Raw genomic sequence first — 8,057 nt, forward strand, 5'->3', positions numbered from 1 at the left:
CTTGTTTGGGCCATCTGATTTGGGCTGCGTGTACGGGCTGCTGGGTTGAGCCCGTAACATTCATAACAAAAGTTGTCTTATCAAATTTGACTTTTGTATACAAACGTTATTTTTGTTTCCACATACTCATTATCTGTAATTCTCAAACTCCTCTACTAGTTGTAGAAGACAATTAGGTTAAACAAACTTTTCATGATTAACCACGTCAAATTAAACTTTTTAATTGACAAATCATATTTATCATTCTAAAACTAGAAAACATCTATACGATCATCCATCCAACATCAAATTATGAATACTCTCGTTCTTCTCCGGTCTAAACTAAATTTCATCGTGCAGAAAATTTTACTTAACACAAGTTAGATGTTTAAAAGCCTATTTGCGAACAAGAAAACATATAAAAACTCCAAAAAATGGTTCAATATTTCAAAAATACTACAAACATTATTTCTCAACAATGTTTTTTTTTTCCTCCAAAACTAAGTATGCGAAACCCCAATAACATAGTAAAACCAATCCCTTGATGCTGACCCCAACGCTCGTCTAAACCGACGACATCTTTTAAGAAAAGCAATTGGTTTGCAACTAAGCCAAATGTTACAAGCTAAATAAAAGAACTCAACCCAAAAGACTAGTCTAATAGGTGAGGGAACTCATTTGGCTTATAAACCCCACATCAGTTTTTCATACAACCGATGTGTGACAAGTCCCATACCTTGCAATGGTTTCAGTCAATAACAATACACCCTCCTTAAGGGCAAACGTCCTTGTTGGTCACGACCACGTTGGTCACGGCTGGCTAACCTCAGGCCACCACTCTGAGTCCTCGTTGGTCACGACCACATTGGTCACGGCTGGCTCACTCCAGGCCACCACTCTGTGGGCCACCACTCCGTGGGCTACCACTCCGAGGTTGGTTTTGATACCAATGTTACAAGCCAAACATAAGAACTCAACCCAAAAGAATAGTCTGATAGGTGAGGAAACTCATTTGGCTTATAAACCCCCACATCAGTTACCCATAAAACCAATGTAGGACAAGTCACATACCTTGTAATAGTTTCAGTCCATAACACCAAAAGCTAGCTGTAATACACATATGAATTATAAAGAAATAATGTAAAAGTATATATTTATTGAATATTTGATAGTTCTTTTTAGACACAATGATTTTTTCCCCTAGTTAAGCACTAAGCCAGAAGCTAGTTGTACTACAAATATTAATTGAATTCATATAAAGTATATAGTTAATAAATGTTTGATAGTTCTTTTTAGATAACTTTTGTTTCCCTAGTTTACATATGACGGGAATTTCAATCGTCCCCAATTATTTGACGCGTCATGTTTTACTCGAAAATCACAACTAGTAGGTAAAACCGCCTCAATGCAGAATCCAACGTTCGCCTAAACCAATAAGCTCTTTTAAAGCATTCCCGACAACTTCTCTTTTTCTCTATAATTAAATTAAAAAACGCTACATTTTCTATCTCATATATAATTAAATTATATTTTCTTTTTATATATTTATCATTATTTTTTCTCCCTCATCACTCGTAACCACTTTCAAATATGTTAGAAAATAAATAGATCCAACCATTTACAAACCTCTAAAAAAATTTATAAATTCCTCTCATGTAATTATTGAAGAACTTATATTACAAATGCAAACATTAATTAAAAAAAAGGAATTCTAGGGGTATATTTTTTATTTAATAAATAAATATCTGTTGGTTCGTAGTTGGCCCTTTATATGTGACGACGAGCCAACATCAATACAAAAAAGTCAAAATGTCAACCGTTTGACCAGATATTATTTCTTCGATCTTCTTGAATCCAATCCAATCCAATCAAATCATATTCTCTTGGATTTCTGGGGTCAGATCTCAACACCCATCAGGTATCCAATTTACATCCGTACCCACATCGATTTTGTTTCTATATATTTTAAGTTTTGCTCTTATCATTTCCGATTTTTGTAATCCTGTTTGTTGAAAGTTTTGGGTAAATATTGAATTTGCTTCAGTTTTTGGCGGTTTATGTTTGAATATAAAATAATTATTAATCAAGAATTGGAAGTCTGTGAAGAAGCTTGCTTGGTTTTGATTTGGATTCTTTATCTTATCTCATGCTTTAAAATAGTGATAGTTCTGTTGATTTGTCCTTTCAACTTGCGGTTTTCAATGTTAGAATACTATACTGTTTTTGTTAAATAAAGCGATCGACTAATATGGAATTTGATCTTAAAATTGCAAAGAGAATATGAAGCTTGATCTTGGCTGATTTTGTTGAAATTGTTAAAAGAAAATATGAATTTTGCTTCAATTTTTGGTAGTTTATGTTTAAATGTCGATTTTCATTAATCAGGAATTGGAAGTCTGTGAAACTTGTTTGGTTTTAATGTTGAATCTGAACTTATTATATCTTACAATTAATGATCAGGAAATTTGGGTTGAATATGGGCTACCTGGATTCCTTATCATCAATAATCCCGGGTCAAACCAATGGTGAATCCCCAGATAGTGGAGGCGGTGTGAGTGAAGATTTAAAGTTCAGCTACGGGTTTGCAAGCTCACCGGGTAAAAGATCATCAATGGAAGATTTCTATGAAGCCAGAATCGATTCTGTAGATGGTGAAACAATCGGTCTGTTTGGAGTATTCGATGGTCATGGTGGTGCACGCGCTGCAGAATACGTTAAACACCACTTGTTTAATAATCTCATCAAACACCCAAAGTTCATATCCGATACAAAAGCTGCTATATCCGCCGCGTACAGTCACACTGACACAGAGTTTCTAAAATCCGAGAATAATCAAAACCGAGACGCTGGGTCAACTGCCTCAACCGCCATCCTAGTTGGTGACCGGTTGTTGGTTGCAAACGTTGGTGACTCACGTGCGGTTATTTCTCGAGGCAGTAAAGCTTTCGCTGTTTCTCGTGATCATAAGCCGGATCAGAGCGATGAACGGCAACGGATTGAGGATGCGGGCGGGTTTGTGATGTGGGCGGGGACTTGGAGGGTGGGTGGTGTGCTTGCGGTGTCGCGTGCGTTTGGTGATAAGTTGTTGAAACAGTATGTTGTGGCAGATCCTGAGATCCAAGAGGAAAAAGTTGATAACTCGCTTGAGTTTTTGATTTTGGCAAGTGACGGTTTATGGGACGTGGTTAGTAACGATGAGGCGGTTGCAATGGTGGAACCGATTCAGAGCCCGGAAGAAGCGTCAAAAAGGTTGATGCAGGAGGCTTCCGAACGAGGTAGTGCTGACAATATTACGGTGGTTGTGGTTCGTTTTTTGGATAATGAAGCGAGTGGGTCGAGTTCTGCTTGCTGAAATGTAAGTGTGCGCTGACCAAATTTCAAGTGTTGTTTCTGAAATGTAAGTTTGTTCTTACAGTTGGTTCCGTGTGGGTTGGTAACATAATAAGTGTACAATTTATGTAATTCAAAGTTGAAACTAGTTTTTGTATGAGCTTATAATAGAATAAGCATTTGCTTATTTTGGAACTAGTTTTGTGAGAATTGTAATGCAGAGATTGAATCTTAAGTGTTGAGTTGAATCTGCAACTGTTCTTTTCTTTTGCTTTAAACCTTTTAGATATTTTTTGCTGAACTTTGTTTGATTGGTAAATGATGTGTTGATTTCAATATCAAGCGTTTGGAGCATGCATGTTTTGTACAATCAAAAAAGCAATATGTATTTTACATATCAGCTGTTTTGTCTAGTAAACCGCATAGGATCCTTATTTGACATTGTCTGAATAGAAACAGCCAAATTTGGATGTTTCTGAGAATAAATAAAGCAGTGCCCATTATTTAAAAATGAAAGTTTATTCCTCTTAAGATCGTGATTAATGTATTTGTATACAATTCAGCTAACGGTACGATGTGGAATAAGCAGCATAGCAAAATCTTATGTTGATGGTATTGAAGAAACAAGAAATGGATCTGGGTCGGATCCATGTTCAAGTTCCCCGGTCTTCAATATGAACGAACCACCGCCTTGGCCTTCTTCTCCGGTTACTCAGATCTGCCATATAAAAGTGGGGGAGTGGAGGTGACTGTTAAGAGAATGAACTCTTGTTTACAGACACAAAAATATGTGGGAGCCAAGGGTCAAAGAGAAGGTCCTTTCAATTAATGATAAAGGCTCCTTATATAGGGACTCCATGGCTACCATCATGAACCATAACCTTTATTGGGCCAGGCCCGGTTAGGGGTTACCTTCACAAACCCCCAGCCCAATGGGTCTAATTAGTAGACAATAATAATAATGTAATAAACATAATATATTATGTAATAAATAAAAGGTCGTACCGGGTTTGACATACCCTACACCTATAAGTCCCCCCAGTCCAGTGCTTCTCCTGAGTGTGCAAGCGGTTTGGTGAAGTGCTGGACTTATAAGGAATGTTTAGGAGAGAAGGAGTACTGTTTTTTTGACCAAACTATGACCTTTTGCCTGTGCGTCCACTTTGCTTCGGGTTGTAAGAAGTTTTAAATCATGATGGCAATTTTGGCATGCGGGCCTTTTTATCATAAGATGACACGCATGTAATTAATTCGGCGCGTGGCCATATGGGTTTATAAGGATTACCAACCTTTGAGTTTGGCATGTGGCCGTATGGGTTTATAAGGATTCCCAACCTTTATGCGGGTTTTTTATAAGGGTCCACAACCTTTATGCGAGTTTTTTGTAAGGGTCTCCCACCTTTATGCGAGTTTTTTGTAAGGGTCTCCCACCTTTATGCGAGTTTTTTGTAAGGGTCTCCCACCTTTATGCGAGTTTTTTGTAAGGGTCTCCAACCTTTATTTGGCGCGTGGCCATGTGGGTGTATTATAAGGTTCCCATCCTCAATTTGGCGCGTGGCCATGTGGGTGTATTATAAGGTTCTCATCCTCAATTTGGCGCGTGACCATGTGGGTGTATTATAAGGTTCTCATCCTCAATTTGGCGCGTGGCCATGTTGGTGTATTATAAGGTTCCCATCCTCGGGCGAATTATGAGGTGTGCCCAACCTAATTTGGACGTCTTCCATCCAAAGATGACATGCGCTAATGTAGTGGTGATATACCATGATGGTCCCCTAGTTCATTGCTGCTAAATAATGTTAGTAACATTGAAGTAATAGAGTTGTTAATAATGTTTTAATCTCGTGCGCGGACGAGTGTAAACAACATTTTATATCATGTACAAAAATGATACTTGTTTTAAGATGTCATATGAAATTAAATAATTGCTCATAGTCATTTTTTACTAATAATCGTTTTAAAGACTTGGTAATACTCACGTTTATTAGTAAAGTCTATGACATCTCCATTTCATTTCATAAACTACTATGGGATATTAGTTTATTAATAAAAATAAAAACTGTGTCGAGACATGACTTAAATATTCGCACACTTTGTAGCGGTAGGTTATTACTTTATTGAGGCATAAATTAGCCATCAAAAAGTTTTCATCATCATAAAGATGTCTAGAAAATCCATGATTATAACACATGGGTGACATGATGCTAAAGCACAGCGCGTGTGGTGTTCACACATTGGCCTTTGTGTGCTTTTTGAGAGATGAAAGAAGTTAAATGTAATCGTTTAAACCCTTGGTTTATTCATCTTTTATTTTTAAAATTGAATATGACCAAAAATTTGGAGGGTTCATGTGAAACTTTTTTTAAATAATTCATACCTCTTTGCAAACTTCTGTCATTCACGTGCTATTGATTATTTAAAAGGTAAAACCTGAAATGCTTTACCTGCCAGTAAGGAGTCAGAACACTACTTCAACATGAATAATCATTGATTTAGCCAGCTTGAAAAATTGTCACTTCGCTGGAGAAGCCATAACACATTAAGCCATCTTTAAGTTTGAAAAGGTTCGCACGGCGAGGATGGTGTAGCATGGCGGAATGATGGCCATCGCTAATCCATGGTTATGACTAAAGCCTGCGGCAGCAGGTATTGTCGTATTGACATGCCCGCGCGTGGTAATGGCCCGCCGTCTTTGCCTGTGGCGATTGGTTTTGGTCCGCCGACCTTATTGGTCCGCGGTGTTCAGTACTTTGACAATATGTAGCTCCCGTTAGTCGGAGTTGGTCTGCTTGAACCCGTGTATGGCCTACGGTAGTCGGTGTTGGTCCGCTTGAACCCCCATGAGACACGTATGCGGTCGCGATGAGAAACGTCGGAACCCCATGAGACACGCCGGAACCCACATGCGGCCATGGTGACCGTTTTAACCCGCCCGCACGCGGGAGTGGTTACGTCACATATTCAGTGTTTTTCACAGTCAAAGATAGCACTAAACTTCAAACTATACTTGCAAAATGCGTTCATGGTCTGAAGTGACCAGATTTGAAACCTGCTGGAGGCGGAATTGACCTGCCAAAGCTTTGCCCGGCGCTTTTGCGTTATCCTTGGAAACAGAGGATGACCCGCCGTTGTTTTATATGGAGCTTCACTTGTCCGCCGAAACCGGGGTTTGACCAGCTGGAGCTGTCTTAATTAACCGCGGATGTCGTAAACAAGACATTTGCTGTAATTATGAGGACCATTTGAGTGGCCCGCCGGATCTTGCACGGAGGGATTGGGATTGATACGCGGATGTTCCGCGGGGCGGGAGTGACCTGCCGGAATATGCATGCGGGGGTTGAGATTGACCCCCGGATGTTCCACGGGGCGGAGTGACCCGCCGGAAGTTGTATGTGATCCGCCAAAGCTTGCTTGAAGCTTTTTAAGTGATCCGCGGAAGATGTTTAGAAGATTACGTGTGTCGAAGCATGAAATGAATCTGACCTGATCCATGACGATGTTTCCACGGATTTTCGAGATGAACGAACCACGTCTTGATCTTCTCCTCCGGTTGCTTGAGACCTGCAATGGTTTTTCGGGGGTGTGGAGGTGACTGCTAAGAAATCTCAAAGATCTCTTGTTTACAGACACAAAAAGTCGTGGTGGCTCTTATTGAGCATGACCCTTTAATAAGGAGGTGGAGACCTCCTTATATAGAGAGCCTCATGGCCACCATCATGGTACCCTAATGGGCCTAGCCTAGTTAGGGTTACCTCCACAAAACCCCCTCAGCCCAATAACATTGTATTAGTCCATATAATAAAATAAGTCAAACATAATAAATTTAGGGTCGTAAAACCGGGTTTAGTACTATACCCCTACACCACCTCCTTATTAAAGGGTCATGCTCAATAAGAGCCACCACGACTTTTTGTGTCTGTAAACAAGAGATCTTTGAGATTTCTTAGCAGTCACCTCCACACCCCCGAAAAACCATTGCAGGTCTCAAGCAACCGGAGGAGAAGATCAAGACGTCGTTCGTTCATCTCGAAAATCCGTGGAAACATCGTCATGGATCAGGTCAGATTCATTTCATGCTTCGACATTGGCGCCATCCGTGGGACGGCAACGAACTACACTTCGATCTTCATCTCGGCTGTCAGATCTCCCCTAGGAAAAAACCAGATCTGGAAGTCTACAGAAAAAGGCTTCAAGGCTTGTTCTGTTAAAGCTCAAAAAGATCCATAGATCTAAAAGAGGCTTCCAGATCTGTGCAAAAAGAAACTGCCTGATTCGAATGATCAAGTCTCCGGATCTGTGATGGTTTTAAATCCGCTCCGAGCTTCAGATCTATCTAGATCCGATTTACAGATCTAGATCTGGGTTACAGACCTGGATTTTGGGTTTAAAATTGCAGATCTAACTCTTAAATTGCAGATCCAAAAATTACTAGACTTCCGCCGCCATGTACGCGCGCCCGCGAATCCTCACTCCGCAGCCGTGCATGTGCCGCCGCGGGAACCACCACGTGGGTTTTGCGCAAAAAACCTCCGCCATGCACGCGCGCTCGCGAGTCACCACTCCATCGCCGTGCATGCGCGCATCAGGCCACGCGCCAAGCCTAAAGGTCGGGAATCCTCATAATATCCCATATGGCTACGCGCCATACTTAAAGGTCGGGAATCCTCATAACATCCCATATGGCTACGCGCCAGACTTAAAGGTCGGGAATCCTCATAACATCCCATATGGCTACGCGCCACACTTAA

General features: G+C 40.4%; 1 pseudogene across 1 annotated transcript; it reads left to right on the top strand.

The window, feature by feature from the left end:
* The first annotated feature begins 1,773 nt into the window (after positions 1-1,773).
* Positions 1,774-3,559, top strand: LOC143636343 (putative protein phosphatase 2C 59 pseudogene; annotated as a pseudogene). The gene is made up of 2 exons (XR_013154227.1): positions 1,774-1,897; positions 2,440-3,559. The product of XR_013154227.1 is annotated as a putative protein phosphatase 2C 59 pseudogene (transcript).
* Positions 3,560-8,057: the final 4,498 nt, after the last annotated feature.

This window comes from Bidens hawaiensis, unplaced genomic scaffold (genome assembly GCF_021521415.1).
Source record: "Bidens hawaiensis isolate Kalapana, Puna unplaced genomic scaffold, B.hawaiensis_p1.1 tig00000566_1, whole genome shotgun sequence".
Classification (NCBI taxonomy): Eukaryota; Viridiplantae; Streptophyta; class Magnoliopsida; order Asterales; family Asteraceae; genus Bidens; species Bidens hawaiensis.